The sequence below is a fragment of the Bombina bombina genome, chromosome 6, assembly GCF_027579735.1.
Source record: "Bombina bombina isolate aBomBom1 chromosome 6, aBomBom1.pri, whole genome shotgun sequence".
NCBI lineage: Eukaryota > Metazoa > Chordata > Amphibia > Anura > Bombinatoridae > Bombina > Bombina bombina.
Genome location: NC_069504.1, coordinates 175,206,933 through 175,225,290, shown reverse-complemented (window position 1 = coordinate 175,225,290; position 18,358 = coordinate 175,206,933).

Below are 18,358 nucleotides of genomic sequence, written 5' to 3'. Positions count from 1 at the left end.
GTCTGTGGTCCATTGTATATGTTCAGGGCTATCCCCTTTTGTGGCTTGCCTTAGAAGGGAATCATGATGGGAGCACTCAGGAATCCATTGTCTGCAATAATTAATCATACCTAGAAAGGTTAGCATGTCCTTTCTAGTAACTGGCTTTGGGATCTATTGAATCGCTTGGATTCGTTTGGGACTAATGGACCGGTGGCCTTGGGAAAGCACAAAACCAAGGTAATCCACTTTTGTCACTCCTACTTGTAGCTTATGTTTTGCTATTTTATGACCTTCAGCAGCAAGGTGTTTTAACAGACTTATTGTATCTACTGTATTAGCCTCCTGGTTAGGACTACACAACAGTAGGTCATCGACGTACTGAAGGAGGACGGAACCTTGGCTGGGAGTCCATGACCGCAAGGTACGTTGGAGCACCAGCGAGTAGACCGCAGGTGAGGCCACATAGCCTTGAGGGAGGCGTGTCCAGGTAAGCTGACGCCCATCATAATAAAAAGCCATAAGTAGCTGTGTCTCAGGGTCCAATCGGACTGAAAAAAATGCGTTAGCTAAATCAATGACTGTAAATATACAGGCATCATGTGGAATGGCTGTGAGTAAGGTTGTAACATCTGGGACTATTGGGGCAATTGGGATTACTATTTCATTAATTGCCCTTAGGTCTTGTACTAACCTATATTCATTGTCTTTCTTTGGGATTGGATTTATGGGGGTATTATAGGGAGAAACTACTGGACGGAGGATTCCTTGTTTAAGGAATTCCTCTATCATGGGTCTTATCCCTTCTTTCTTTTCTCTAGACAATGGATATTGTTTAATAAACACTGGAGTAGTATTAGGTTTTAATCTGGCTTTATATGGGGTACACTGAACTAAACCAACGTCAAGTTTTGAAGATGCCCATACAGAGGATGGGACATCTGTCAATATGTCATTAAAAAAACACAGGTTAGTGGACCCTAGACTCACGTCTAACCCACCCTGTCTAGTGACAGCTACTTTCAAACCAAGGGGACCCATAAGATCATGACCCAAAAGGTTAAGGGGACACCCAGTTATAATACGAAATGGGTGCAAAAGTTGTTGGCCAGTACAGGGTACCCTAACTTCAAGTGGCGGTGTGATGTGAGTCTGAGTCAGCACTCCATTAATCCCTAGAGAAGGTTCAGATTTTCCAGTAATGCCATCATACATATCTGAGCATAAGGCAGAGCATGTAGCTCCTGTGTCTACTAGAAATGGTAGGGGTTCTCCCTCTACTTCTAGGACTAAGTACGGTTGCTCATGATAACTTGTTGACACCACTGGAAAAATTGGAGTGCTACCTTCTAGGCACCCCTATGGCCATTGTATGTTGTGTTTGGGTGCCTCCATGGGTGCAGGGGCTATGTAAGGCTGTCTGTTATACTGTCAGGGATTGTAAGGGGGGCCAGAATTATTAGGGGGTTTTGGGCATTCATTTTTCCAATGTCCCTGTTCCCCACAGTTAAAACAATGTGTTCTGTTTGAAGTATAATTCCCTCTAGCTCTTCCTCTAGCTCTCCCTCTCACATACATTCTATTACTCCCTGTATTATCCCTTTCCCTGGCCTGGAATGGATCACAATGTTGTAAACTCTGCTTTTGATAAAAAGCAGCGTTTTTTCCCTCTAATTTCCTGATGTCAAAACAACCTGCCCCTTCTTTTTCATGAATTCTTTTAAAGAATTCTGCTGGAGTCAACTCTGGCCAATCAGAGACAAGTTGTTTCACCAACAAAGAAAGCTGAGGTTGCATATTACTAATGCAAGTCTGGACCTTCAGAGAGCCCATTGCATCTCCTGATTCCATTCCAGCCTCTTCCTTCCAGCATTTATAAAAACGCTTAACAAATTCTACTACTGTTTCCTTTGTATTCTGTTTGCACGCTAGTGCAATTGACATACTTTCTTTATCCTTCCATATTCTATGCATTTCTATACTTAATTCTGTCCACATTTCATCAAGTCCTTCACGTGTGTTTAGGGCATAGTTAATTGTTGGATCTCGACTCAATTTACTAATACTCTTTACATTACCCCACTCCCAACCTGACTCAGGGTCATAGTCTAGAAGTGAAAAAAGGAGAGGTCTTGTAAGGGCGCTAATAGCTGAAGATACTTATGTGAAATTATTTATATTAGCTGTGATAGATATTTGTGATAAATGAAATCAGATAGGAACAGTTTCTAAAAAACAAGTGATTTATTTGGTTACAATATGATTGGAAAAATATATAGAGACGTCTCTAGTACAATTCAATTAAAAACAATAATGAGAATTAGCATAAAAATAAATAAAAGTGGTACGCAGGTTCCGATGAAGTTTCTCCTTAATGTCCTTTGTTGAATTCTTGATAAAGCTCCTGGAGGGAGTGAAACGCGTAGAAGTTAAAGACTGTATTCTTGACTCCACTATTCTTTCAGCTGATTGAACCAACCCGGGTTGACTGTCAACAAAGGACATTAAGGAGAAACTTCATCGGAACCTGCGTGCTAACAGCACTAAGTGCAGGTGAATTTACTCTCAACAGATACTTCTTTGCTGATCGGTGCCTAAACAAGTACAAGTATAAGATACAAGAAGAATTGTGAATACCTAATATCGGATGCAAAAAGGTATTTTGGATACTAACAACTGTCTAAGCAGTGATTGGCAGATGCAAGACAAGCCCCCACACATCGGGTGTGACGTCAGACGCCAACAACATGAGGACACTGCCAGAAGAACTGAGCCGCAGGACGCACAGGATACCCTGCTGTTACTCAAGCTTACTATAAGGTACCATCTGCATGAAAGATTGCGAACTGTAATCCTAGACTATCAGCAGTATAAAATTACTGGACATTTCTCTTGGTTCATACATATGGACATGTCAATTAGTTCGCTGAGAATACAGATATAAAGGTTTGATTTAATCCGAGTTAGAGCAATAACCCTATATAATTTTCCTCTTATGCACAGCTCCTCTTTAAGCTCCATTCTATATATACTTTTTGCACAAAATATAGTCTTTGCAAAAGTTTTATCAAGCCGGTATTTGTATTTCAAATAGATATCTATGTGTAACTTTATGCAACTTAATAACTCACGAGAAATATTGGCTAATTGCTTAGTCACACCCCAATAGAATTTTCTTTGTGACTAAATTATTAAGCAGTAACCTAAATTTCTCATGAAGTACTAATCAGTACCACTTTTATTTATTTTTATGCTAATTCTCATTATTGTTTTTAATTGAATTGTACTAGAGACGTCTCTATATATTTTTCCAATCATATTGTAACCAAATAAATCACTTGTTTTTTAGAAACTGTTCCTATCTGATTTCATTTATCACGAATATCTATCACAGATAATATAAATAATTTCACATAAGTATCTTCAGCTATTAGCGCCCTTACAAGACCTCTCCTTTTTTCACTATACACTACTTTTAGATTGAAGGATCTAAAAAACACTGTAAGCGGTCTGATACTTTATATACCAGCGCACTATTTTCCCACATTCTTTCACATAGTCTAGAAGTGCATCAATGATAATTCTTATATCTGTCTGTGTCATGTTTTGTCCTTGTAACATTCTTTTTAAATACATAATACAAGCTGATGGATGTTGACGGGGGTTTGGGGCTCCCTTGGTAATTTCCCTTAATTCACCCGGGGACAAAGGTTTAATAATTAATTGGTCTCCCACAGTAAGAAATGGCATACTAGCTTCTGGTACAGCTGCCTCCTCCTCCTCTACTTCTTCATTCCCTCTTTTATATTGTGGAGTTATTGTAGGGGGGTAGGAAGGTGTTACTGGTTCAACCTTTATCGGGGGTTTGGGCATAATTGGGGGTTTAGTGACCTGGTATCGGGGAGTTACAGAAGGTCCTGGCAAGGTACATTCCTGGGGTACCTGAGCAGAGGCAATAGCAATAATCTCTAGATCTATGTCACTAGGGGATGGGAGGCTAGGATATAGTCTGTTATATGATGGCAAAGGTAGGTGAGGGGCATTATATGGGGCAGGGGGGTGAATATGCTTTCTGTCTTTGCTTCTCACTTTTACCCTTCTTTTTATTCCCATCTATATCAATATATCGCCAGAATGGAGCAACAGTCAGCCAATTTTCCCCACCCTTTTTCATATAATCCATATTCCATCTTGGATCACCATTATACCATGGAAATGCCTCTTCATCACCTAGACACAATCCTTTTACCATATTCATATGAAATGTATCATTATCCCCCTCTCTGGGGAATGGATCAGAGCTTCTCATAGCTTCTGTCCAATCTGCCATATTCTGAACCCAAGGAATAATATACATAAACCCATCGGGCGACACCCTTCCCACATAATCTTTACAATTTTCACCTGGTCTAGGTGATGGAAATTGTTTAGACTGGGATTTGCCCATTCTCAACTCCTTACTTATCTTTTAAAACATTTACAACAAAATACAATACAACACAAAAAAAATAAAAAAATAAAATAATAAAAAATAATAAAAATAAAAAATACAATACCTTTACCTTTAAGAGCAATTAATTATTGAATCTTTTTGCAAAAAACACATTAACTAGAATGGTTGTACTCCGTTACCAGTTATTGTGCTTAATGATTAAGTTTACAACAAGAGAAAGAAAAAAAAATATGACTATGCTGATCCTTTCAGTAGTTTCTGGCATTAATTATCTCTAGGTCAAAGGTCACCCTTCACCAGAAAAAATGTAGCCTTTTACTAACATTTAGAAACAGCAATACATATTAACAGTTTACTTTCTTAATACTTTAAACAATAAGCAGTATTTTACTTCCTTAACACTTTATACAAATAAACAGTATTTTGCCATACAGCATATTTAAAAGCAAACAGCATAAAAATTCATATAAACAATGCAGTATTTATCTTATAATTTTAAAGCAATGTTAGCCATACAGCAATATTTCAAAAGCAAGCAGCAAGAAAATGTGTGGTTTAACCCTTCAGCCAGACTTAATATAACCTGATTTCTACCAAAGAAATCTTATTCCCTTTTTATTTTTTTTATTTTTTAATCAAAGATTTGATTAGAATCTACCAAAGATTCATATATATATTTAACCTGATTTTACCAAAAAAATCTACTATTCCTCTTTTAGAATCTACCAAAGATTCACATATATATATTCCCCAACTATTCCTATGTAAAATTAAACTTAAGGGGTCTCGTGGTAAGAGAAAAAAGGTCAGAATAAAAAGACTCTTTGTTCAGCTTACCTTCCGAGAGTTCCCTGTTTCATCCCACTTCTGACGCCAGTTTTGTAGGGTTACTTCTTTTGTTCCTTAGCTCTGCTCTGGCTGATAAGGGTGCGGCACACGTTTTCTTCAGGGCCCTGGGGTGACCACTGAAATCACACACACATGCAACTGAGTGTTTTCAAAAAAGTCCCGTTTATTTGAAGAACACACAAAGAATTTATAGTGATGTATACGTCATACATGAGGTCACAGGAAATATATAAAAAACATAGTTAACTTCACATCTGCATAAGGGGCCCACAGGAAATAAGAATGTTGTTATAGCACATAACAGAATATGCCCATATAACCATTTGTAGAGAGGAACTTATATTAGAACCATATGTTACAACTTATACAGAAAGAAACTTTTGGAATGCTGCTTTATAAACATTTGATACAAGATTTAAAGTTACCCTCAATATGCTTAATATGTGAGATTCAAATTACCCATATAACATATATATATAATATATATATATATATATATATACACACATATACACATATATATATATATATATATATATATATATATATATATATATATATATATATATATATATATATATACATATACATACATACACACATATATACCCATCACATTTAATTGATGGTGATGATGTGTTAAGTATTTTTTTTATTATTATTTTTATTATTATTATTTTTGTTGTGTTGTTAGCTTGGGCTGGCTGAACCACCATCTTGTTTTTCTGTTCTGAGCATGTGCAGATTGGTGGCAGTTATCATTATCGTTTATTCATTGTTTGCTATCTTTCAATTTTTGGGAGCATTTATCAAGTGTTTTTGGCTGCTGAATTAGATGTGTCCATTTTGTTATCAATATTTAGTTTATAACTTGTGGTCACAGAGCTAATGCTAACCATGCACCATATGGGTGACTTTTACAATATAATATCCAATATTCTTTCAAATACAAGAATGGTGTTATTGTCTGCATTGTTTTGATGCTGAAAAGTGCATATTGGGAGCCATTAAATAGCTCAAAAACACAAATGAGTAGAAAGAAAATCGGAACCAATGTTCAAATTTACGTTTCTGGTGTTAACTATTTTAAGCCGGCAGATAGCTGTTAGAAGCTGTCAGATTTTTGTTTTGCCCTAGCCAAATTAAGGTAGTGGAAGGTATGTTGTGATATATTGTGCCCTGTTTCTTTTAGCACATTAATATATTTCGGCTTGTAGTATGCAGAAGGTAAAGCACTAAGATATTTGGTTCAGTCTTATATAGTAGGTGTAATGGTCAATATAACCAAATGCAAAAAACAGAATAAACACACGCATATTCGGAAGACTATTTCATAATTATTTTTCATATGTATAAAATACCTTTAAATATGAATACAAAATCCATAATAAATATTTAAATATGTTTAAGTTATAAAAAATGTAAATAGATAAATATTATGTTTTTGAAGAATATTATTATTATTATTATTTTATAAAACAAAGCAGTCTGACGTAAATATAAATTAAATAGTTCATAAAATATATTGAGGTATGCAAGTGTATACAGCTGACTCCCACTGAAGTTAGCATCACCTTGCTATTGCTTGTCCATTCCTGAGCTCTGTCTATATAACAAAAGTTGGTGTGATAGAAAGACTTCGACAACAGATACAGGGACATGTCCTAAGTGCCAGAATCTGAGATAGACAGACCTCAAGGTGACTCTAACTTTGGTGGGACTCAGCTTTATACGCATGCATACCTCACATCACATTGTTTGAGGGTCTGTCAAACTGGTGATCGACAATTTTCATAACTCTGCCCACTAATGTAAACACTGCACTTTACAGTATATAGTAAATAATAAACTTCTAAATACACTGTCTCTCGGTATAAACAGCTAAAAGCTTTGAGATGCAGTGTATTAAGAGGTTTATTATTTACTATATAAAGTGCAGTGTTTACATTATTTAGCTGTTAGCTGTTTATACCGAGAGGCAGTGTATTTAGAAGCGTAGTTACGGAAATTGCCAATCACCAGTTTTGACACAACACCGGTTTTATTTTGTAGCTTTTACATTTTGCTGTATTAAACTTATTACACTATGAGAAGCACTTTTGTGCGCTTCCTTCTTTTATAGATCTTCATGATGATTTATGGTGACGTATCCTCACTTACAGTTTTTTAAAGAAGCAGTCTGCGTTTGCATCATTGGAATTTTAACGTTATTTTGTGGAAAGAGACATTCACCCCTCCTTTCTCTCTTTTTTCTTTTTACCTGTACTATATTCTATTTATGGCAACTGATCATTGTTGTTAATTGATCTCATTTGTATTGTTGGTATGCACAGCTATTCTATTTGTTCTTAGGAATTGATTATCGCTTGCATTAAAAATGTTTTGTCCAAAGAAAATTAAGCAAAATAGGTTTTCGGTGCTGTTTAATAAATGTTTTCTTTCAATTCCTTATTTTTTTTATGCAAAACAAACTCCATACATTTCCTCACACTATTAAAAAGCTAAACAAATGTACATGGATGGGTGTAAAAGAAAATAAACAAAAGACATGTTTCCCACAAGCACCAGGAGGCATATACTGCATTTATGTGCCCTTTTATTTAGTTACAATGAGGACACGTTGCATACCTTTTAAAAGGCTCTGTGCCATGCAAACAGATGGGCATAGCTACAGGCAAAGCTTCAGAATTAGTGTATACATTTGTTTTCATTATGACATGACAAATGTCTATCCAGAATCTTACAATGTCAACAAGCACAAACATACTAGATATATCTCAAATAGACTATGAAGTGTTGATGTTAAATGTATTTTTTTTTAAACAAATCTAAGAAGTATGCTGATAACAAGATAATTGTTCATATTCTCCTTTTTTCACATTTTTTCGTTTGCAGTAATACATATGTTATGTTAAGATGAAAAAAAGATAAAATCAGTAATTTGTGTGAAAATATTTTTAAACAATCCGATCTGTCTATTGTAGGGCATTGTTACAAATAAGAAACAAAACAGATTTTGATACGATTATTTGATGTGTGATTATTCCAAATTTGTGACACTAAGGCACATAGCTCTCAATTCTAAAATGTATGTACTGTTTTAAATGATTTTCTAATATTATTGATTTTCTAATTCTGATTTCCCCTAAGTGGTGGGGCCTAAACTAATTTTACTGCTTGATAAGTATCTACCATTTGTTTCCAAATTTCTGCTTCGATTTAACTGCTTCCTTTTCCTAAACAACAGACATTTGGCAACTCTAATTTAACTGTTTGATTTTCAATTTCTACTATAATGAAGTTTATGTATCATGTGAGCTCTAGCTGCCAAAAGGATCAATAACGGGACGGAATACTAGAGAGCAGCAACACATTCCTTTCATTTATATTTAACCACTAATAGGGCCGGTCTGTGAGAGAAGGGTAAAAAACTGTTCATAAATATATACTCATGTCATAGATAGCTAAATTGTAATTATCATTACTATAATATATGAGGAGAAAAAGACTTTATACTTTAAGTGAACTTGACTGATTTACAGGAGTGTTAGTTTGTAAGGGTGGAAGAAGTCAAGGGGAAATTAACATATATACTGTACATAAGAAATGTATCACTCTATTGCAAAATAATTGCATGCATATCAAAATGTTATTAAAATAACTTAAAACTGTCATTTTGTTGGCATGTTTTACATTGTTTTACAGTCCTAGGACACAGCTTTTTTAAAAAACATTTTGCTCTTTTGATATTGCAACTTAGAGACAGACATCATGTTTTGGAATCTACAGAATGCTTCTCTAAAAGCAGTGGGGAAAATATACATTTCAGATTCAATTGTTAGGAAAAGTAAATAAATAATATTTTTTATTGGGAATTTTGAATTTAATGTATTTTTTTAAAAAGCATTGGTCTCACTGAGGGACTGATGTGAAAAGATTATCCAGCTTGGAGAGAAATTTGATTGCAGACTTCACTGGGGCTAAACTCACTAAATTCTCTAAGAAAAGTGTGGAACCTTGAAGTCCCATAGAGATGAGAGTTGACTTCCATAGAACGTAATGAAGCTCTCAGAGATAAAGAATCACACACAAAGGAGAGTGCAGTGAACAGGGGAGCACCAGATACTGATATAAAGTCTAAGGCCTAGATTTAGAGTTGGGCGGTAGCCGTGAAAACCAGCGTTAGAGGCTCCTAACGCTGGTTTTTACCACCCTCTGGTATTTGGAGCCAGTCATTAAAGGGTCTAACGCTCACTTTCCAGCCGCGACTTTTCCATACCGCAGATCCCCTTACGTCATTTGCGTATCCTATCTTTTCAATGGGATCTTTCTAACGCCGGTATTTAGAGTCGTGGCTGAAGTGAGCGTTAGAAATCTAACGACAAAACTCCAGCCGCAGAAAAAAGTCAGTAGTTAAGAGCTTTATGGGCTAACGCCGGTTTATAAAGCTCTTAACTACTGTGCTCTAAAGTACACTAACACCCATAAACTACCTATGTACCCGTAAACCGAGGTCCCCCCACATCGCCGGCACTCGATTACATTTTTTTAACCCCTAATCTGCCGACCGCCACCTACGTTATACTTATGTACCCCTAATCTGCTGCCCCTAACACCGCCGACCCCTATATTATATTTATTAACCCCTAACCTGCTCCCCACAACGTCGCCGCCAGCTACCTACAATAATTAACCCCTAATCTGCCGCTCCGTAAACCGCCGCTACCTACATTATCCCTATGTACCCCTAATCTGCTGCCCCTAACACCGCCAACCCCTATATTATATTTATTAACCCCTAATCTGCCCCCCTCAACGTCGCCTCCACCTGCCTACACTTAACCCCTAATCTGCCAAGTGGACCGCACCGCTACTATAATAAAGTTATTAACCCCTAATCCGCCTCACTCCCGCCTCAATAACCCTATAATAAATAGTATTAACCCCTAATCTGCCCTCCCTAACATCGCCGACACCTAACTTCAATTATTAACCCCTAATCTGCCGACCGAATCTCGCCGCTACTGTAATAAATGGATTAACCCCTAAAGCTAAGTCTAACCCTAACACTAACACCCCCCTAAGTTAAATATAATTTAAATCTAACGAAATAAATTAACTCTTATTAAATAAATTATTCCTATTTAAAGCTAAATACTTACCTGTAAAATAAACCCTAATATAGCTACAATATAAATTATAATTATATTAGAGCTATTTTTAGGATTTATATTTATTTTACAGGTAACTTTGTATTTATTTTAACCAGGTACAATAGCTATTAAATAGTTAAGAACTATTTAATAGCTAAAATAGTTTAAATAATTACAAAATTACCTGTAAAATAAATCCTAACCTAGGTTACAATTAAACCTAACACTACACTATCAATAAATAAATTAAATAAAATACCTACAATTACCTACAATTAAACCTAACACTACACTATCAATACATTAATTAAATACAATACCTACAAATAACTACAATTAAATAAACTACTAAAGTACAAAAAATAAAAAAGAACTAAGTTACAAAAAATAAAAAAATATTTACAAACATTAGAAAAATATTACAACAATTTTAAACTAATTACACCTACTCTAAGCCCCCTAATAAAATTACAAAGCCCCCCAAAATAAAACAAAATGCCCTACCCTATTCTAAATTAAAAAAGTTCAAAGCTCTTTTACCTTACCAGCCCTGAACAGGGCCCTTTGTGGGGCATGCCCCAAGAAATTCAGCTCTTTTGCCTGTAAAAAAAACATACAATACCCCCCCAACATTACAACCCACCACCCACATACCCCTAATCTAACCCAAACTCCCCTTAAATAAACCTAACACTAAGCCCCTGAAGATCTTCCTACCTTATCTTCACCTCGCCGGGTATCACCGATCGGTCCTGGCTCCGATATCTTCATCCAACCCAAGCGGGGGCTGGGGATCCATAATCCTGCAGCTGAAGAGGTCCAGAAGAGGCTCCAAAGTCTTCATCCTATCCGGGAAGAAGAGGCGAACCAGAATCCTATCAGCCAATCAGAATTCGAGGGACGCCATCTTGGATGACGTCCCTTAAAGGAACCGTCATTCTTCAGTTGGACGTCGTCGGAAGAAGATTGATCCGCGCTGGAGGTCTTCACGATGGAGCCGTTCCTCATCGGATGAAGATAGAAGATGCCGCTTGGATCAAGATGGTTGCCGGTCTGGAACGCCTCTTCTTCCCGGATAGGATGAAGACTTTGGAGCCTCTTCTGGACCTCTTCAGCCGCAGGATTATGGATCGCCAGCCCCCGCTTGGGTTGGATGAAGATTTTGGAGCCAGGACCGATCGGTGATACCCGGCGAGGTGAAGATGTAGGAAGATCTTCAGGGGCTTAGTGTTAGGTTTATTTAAGGGGGGTTTGGTTAGATTAGGGGTATGTGAGTGGTTGGTTGTAATGTTGGGGGGGGGTATTGTATGTGTTTTTTTTTACAAGCAAAAGAGCTGAATTCTTTGGGGCATGCCCCGCAAAGGGCCCTTTTCAGGGCTGGTAAGGTAAAAGAGCTTTGAACTTTTTTAATTTAGAATAGGGTAGGGCATTTTTTTTTGTAACTTAGTTCTTTTTTATTTTTTGTACTTTAGTTAGTTTATTTAATTGTAGTTATTTGTAGGTATTGTATTTAATTAATGTATTGATACTGTAGTGTTAGGTTTAATTGTAGATAATTGTAGGTAGTTTATTTAATTTATTTATTGATAGTGTAGTGATATTTTTAATTGTAACTTAGGTTAGGATTTATTTTACAGGTCATTTTGTAATTATTTTAACTATTTTAGCTATTAAATAGTCCTTAACTATTTAATAGCTATTGTACCTGGTTAAAATAAATACAAAGTTACCTGTAAAATAAATATAAATCCTAAAATAGCTCTAATATAATTATAATTTATATTGTAGCTATATTAGGGTTTATTTTACAGGTAAGTATTTAGCTTTAAATAGGAATAATTTATTTAATAAGAGTTAATTTATTTTGTTAGATTTAAATTATATTTAATTTAGGGGGGTGTTAGTGTTAAAGTTAGACTTAGCTTTAGGGGTTAATAAATTTATTAGAGTAGCGGTGAGCCCCTGTCGGCAGATTAGGGGTTAATACTTGAAGTTAGGTGTCGGCAATGTTAGGGAGGGCAGATTAGGGGTTAATACTATTTATTATAGGGTTTTTGAGGCGGGAGTGAGGTGGATTAGGGGTTAATACATTTATTATAGTAGCGCTCAGGTCCGGTCGGCAGATTAGGGGTTAATAAGTGTAGTTAGGTGGAGGCGACGTTGGGGGCGGCAGATTAGGGGTTAATAAATGTAATATAGGGGTCGGCGGTGTTAGGGGCAGCAAATTAGGGGTACATAGCTATAATGTAGCTTGCGGTGGCATACGGAGCGGCAGATTAGGGGTTAATAATGATATGCAGGGGTCAGCGATAGTGGGGGCGGCAGATTAGGGGTTAATAAGTGTAAGGTTAGGGGTGTTTAGACTCGGGGTACATGTTAGGGTGTTAGGTGCAGACATAGGAAGTGTTTCCACATAGAAAACAATGGGGCTGCGTTAGGAGCTGAACGCGGCTTTTTTGCAGGTGTTAGGTTTTTTTTCAGCTCAAACAGCCCCATTGTTTTCTATGGGGGAATCGTGCACGAGTACGTTTTTGAAGCTGGCCGCGTCCGTAAGCACCGCTGGTATCGAGAGTTGAAGTTGCGGTAAATATGCTATATGCTCCTTTTTTGGAGCCTAACTGAGCCATTCTGTGAACTCTAAATACCAGCGGTATTTAAAAGGTTCGGCCAGAAAAAAGCATGCGTAGCTAACGCACCCCTTTGGCCGCAGAACTCTAAATCTAGGCGTAAGTTTGCAGCAAATACAAATTTCACTACAATTTAACTTACATTTACCTCGAGTTTGGTAACATTATTTTTTCGCCAGTTAAATAAGTGTATTGTGAATTTTGAGCACAATTCACCTGCATAAAGCTGACAAGATACATCTGTGAGACCTTCTAGAATAAAATGCTTAGAGAATATCATGAGAATTGCAAGAGCAATTCAGGCACACTCTTGTTCTGCCCAGAGAACTCTCCTGTCCATTCCACTTTCTGATATTGTTAGTTTTATTTTACATAGAACAAACATAAAATGCAAAGTACTTTGTAAAAGATACACAGAAATATACAAAGTATGATCATATTTTGCTAAAGTAACATAGAAACTTCCAAAGCATAATCAAAATTTATACAATCATAATTATATACAGAATATATTTAACTACTAATGCAAATAGGTAAGGGTGCTAATAACAGTGCTGTAATTATGGGAGATTTTAACTGCCCTTATATAAACTGGGCCAATGAAACTAGTAATTCAGCTAAGGGGGATAGATTTTGAAATGTTCTCAGGTATAACTTCTTGTCACAATTAATAGAGGAGCCAACTACGAGTAAAGCTATATTGGATTTAGTGCTATCAAACAATACAGCTATAATCAAACATAGAAGTCAAAGAACATTTGGGTAACAGTGATCATAACATGGTCACATTTGAAATCTCTTTTCATATGCAGTGTCTTAAAGGTTTAACTAAGACTTTTAACTTCAAAAAAGCAAAATTAAACGATTTAAGGAAATCATTACATTATATAAGTTGGGACAATGTATTCTCTTATAAAAATACAGAGGATAAATGGATTATATTTAAATCTTTGTTAAATAAATATACATATCAACACATACCATATGGTAATAAAAATAAAAATAAAAAATCAAAGCCTTTGTGGATAAATAAAAATGTGTTAAGAGAAATTAGGAAAAAACATAGGGCATTTAAATTATTCAAAGAAAATAGTACCGATTCAACATACAATAGTTATAAGGAATGTAACAACGCATGCAAAAAAGCAATCAAATTAGCCAAAATTGAAAATGAAAAATTAATTGCAAAGTCTAACCCTAAAAGGTTCTTTAAGTACATAAATAGCAAAAAATCTAAGAAGCATAATATAGGTATATTAAAATGCGTGGAGGGTAGCATGATAAATAATGACAGGAAGAAGGCTGAGGTACTAAACCAGTTTTTTTCTTCAGTATACACAAGAGAGGAACCATTGGATGATACTTTGGAACAAAATAGGACATGCCAGTCCATACCATTAACAGGGTTATGTTTAGAGGATATCAGGAAAAAAACTGGATAATATTAAGGTAAATAAAACTCCAGGCCCAGATGGAATACACCCAAGGGTGTTAAGGGAACTTAGCACTGTTATAGACAAGCCTCTACTCTTAATTTTTCAAGACTCATTATCCTCAGGCATGGTACCCCAGGATTGGCATAAAGCTGATGTGGTGCCACTCTTCAAAAAGGAAAGCAGGGATGATCCAGGAAGCTATAGACCAGTTAGTCTGACATCAATAGTGGGAAAGATATTTGAAGGGATTATAAGGGACTATATTGATGAGCATATTCATGTAAACAAGATTATAAGTTCTAATCAGCATGGTTTTAGGAGAAATAGATCATGTCAAACTAATCTAATTAGATTCTATGAGGAAGTAAGTAAAAATATAGATAAAGGGGGATCAGTTGATGTGATTTTGCAAAGGCATTTGATACAGTGCCACATGAGAGATTAATGCACACAATTAAGGGACTGGGAATAGCTGAAAATCTTAGCTCATGGATAAATAACTGGATAAAAGATAGGGAGCAACGAGTAGTAGTAAATGGATCATACTCAGATTGGACAAAGTTAATCAGTAGAGTCCCCCAGGGATCAGTACTGGGCCCCGTTCTTTTTAATATTTTTATAAATGACTTGGAGCAAGGATTAAATAGCGACATCTATATTTTTGCAGATGATACTAAGTTAAGTGAGATCATTAGGTTAGAGCAGGAGGAAGTTTCATTACAAAGGGATCTGCAAAAATTAGAAGTATGAGCAAGTAAATGGAAAATTAGATTTAATACGGAAAAATGCAAGGTTCTACATTTTGAAAGTAAAAATAAGCAGGCAAAGTATTTTTTAAATGGGACAAGACTTAGCCAAACAGAGGAGGAAAGGGATTTGGGAGTAGTAACAAGCTAAAGATGGGTACACAATGCAGGGCAGCGGCTTCAAAGGCTAAGATACTAGTATGTATTAAAAGAGGCATTGATTCAAGGGAGGAAAGTATAATTCTGTCACTATATAAAGCCCTGGTAAGGCCTCACCTTCAGTATGGAGTGCAGTTCTGGGGACCAATCACAAAAAAAGATATTGCAGAACTAGAAAAAGTTCAGAGAAGGGCCACAAAGCTAATAAGGGGATTGGAGAAATTAACCTATGAGGAGAGGCTAGCCAAACTCGGTCTGTTTTCTTTAGAAAAAAAAAGGCACTTGAGAGGTGACATGATTACTTTATATAAATATATTCAAGGCCCATATTCAGAGATGGCAGAAGCTCTGTTTATTCCAAGAAAATTGTTTCTGACAAGAGGTCACAATTTAAGGTTGGAGGAAAGGAGATTTAATCTCCTGCAACGGAAACGTTTTTTTCACTGTAAGAGCAATAACGTTGTGGAACTCATTACCAAGGGAGGTAGTGAATGCCAATACCCTAGATACATTTAAAAATAGTCTGGATACATTTCTGTATATAAACAAAATTCATGGATATGATTGCTAGTATTAAATGAGTCACCTTTTAGTGGGGTAATTTAAGCTTAACTGGAGCTTTTTGTAAGTATTTTAGATTTGTATAGGTTGAACTTGATGGACAGTCTTTTTTCAACCTTATCTACTATGTTACTATGTAATATAGTTGTATACAGAATATTAATGCATTAATATACAAAATAGAAAGTGCAAAATCAAATAAAATAAATATTAAAGTACACAATTAGACGTCTAGAGTACTTTAAAACTTAAAGTCCAATGTGTAAATTTAACAAAACTCTCATGTCATGCAATGCTATATTGCACTGGAGTTGTCTCTCCTTCACATCCATAAATCAAGGGCATACATTTTAGAGAAGTATAGCATAACTTGTTTATATAAAATATTGTGAGCAATCTTGCAGTGGTGGAGGATAATTTAGATAATCTCACCTGAGCGAAAATATTTAGATCATATGGTCCTAAGTAGGCACCAGCTTTTCAAGAAAAATAATTTCTGTTTTCTGTCTTGGAACATATAAGTGCCAGAATACTTTTGTATAAAATATAGGGAGAAAATTCTGTGACAAGACCAGGAATCAGAGTTTGTCTCTTAGCTATGTCTTACTAAGGCTGTCTATAATAATCTGGTAGATATCTTTCTTTCTTTCTCCTTGACATTCATTGGTATGTTTGCTTCATAATAATTACAATAGAAGAGACCTAAAGGAATATTGCTTAAAGTAGTACATCTACAACTAAAATGGTCTATTATAGAATTGTCTTCAAATGTATGTCTCTCTTGCTACTTTTCCAAATTCTTACTTCCTCCTTAACTCCAAGAGGTTTATTGTTTATGCACTATACAAAGAAAGATAAATAATTATAGACAGACAGACAGATAGATAGCTAGATAGATAAATCTCTAAAATGTGCCATAGTAGTGTTCAATTCCAAAAACTCTACAAGTTCTTAAATTGTGCTAGTTCACTCAATAATGGAGAAAATATTCTACTTATAGTTTAAGTGATTGTCTGGGATAATATCAACACAAACAGTACAAATTACATAAACACTGGTTAAGTGTATTTATAAAACATCCTTTATCATTCCATATGATATATAAAACAGAGGCACTTAGGCATATTATTTGATACCGCTCCATGACCTAGTCCACATACCTCGACCCTTGAATCAGAACACACTCAGATAGTATTCTAAGGGTTGTTGTCTCTCTTTTCTGCTTAGCCTTTCTCACAAACTCAACCCCTTTCATTCCCTCCAGCGTGAGTTATTATCTCTCCCTGTCTGTGTTGTATTCTTTGCATTTGTTTCAAAACACAAAACAAGTGGCCCTTTTAATGAATAAACGATGGAATGAATGATGGTGCAGCAGAAAATGTGTTCCTTTGTTCAATTAGTTAAAAACATTATTTTATTTTTCATGGCTGTTAGATTGTAGCAGTAGAACAAGCTACTTTAGTACTTTTATATATTTTAGCTGTCCAGCTCCTCCTCTAATGCCTTAAAGATGTTTTTTGCTAACAAATGAATAATTTTGCCACAATTCTTCTAAACCAACCCCCACCCCCCTAGAAGCCAATCTTGGATATTATTCAAGCTATAAATTGAATTCACCCTCCTGTTATTCTAAACAAATTAACAGAATCACTCTCATTATTTTTTTCAATGCTAACATGGAAAAACATTTTATTGATGTTTTTGGGACATTTACATCCTATTCTTATGAATGAAGGGGGTGTAAATTGTCCTAACATCATTAAAAAAATGTTGGTTTTGCATTGAAGAAAATCTTGAATGCTTCTGTTATGTTGTGTGTGTGTATATATATATAGTGCAGAATTATTAGGCAAATGAGTATTTTGACCACATCATCCTCTTTATGCATGTTGTCTTACTCCAAGCTGTATAGGCTCAAAAGCCTACTACCAATTAAGCATATTAGGTGATGTGCATCTCTGTAATGAGAAGGGGTGTGGTCTAATGACATCAACACCCTATATCAGGTGTGCATAATTATTAGGCAACTTCCTTTCCTTTGGCAAAATGGGTCAAAAGAAGGACTTGACAGGCTCAGAAAAGTCAAAAATAGTGAGATATCTTGCAGAGGGATGCAGCACTCTTAAAATTGCAAAGCTTCTGAAGCGTGATCATCGAACAATCAAGCGTTTCATTCAAAATAGTCAACAGGGTCGCAAGAAGCGTGTGGAAAAACCAAGGCGCAAAATAACTGCCCATGAACTGAGAAAAGTCAAGCGTGCAGCTGCCAAGATGCCACTTGCCACCAGTTTGGCCATATTTCAGAGCTGCAACATCACTGGAGTGCCCAAAAGCACAAGGTGTGCAATACTCAGAGACATGGCCAAGGTAAGAAAGGCTGAAAGACGACCACCAC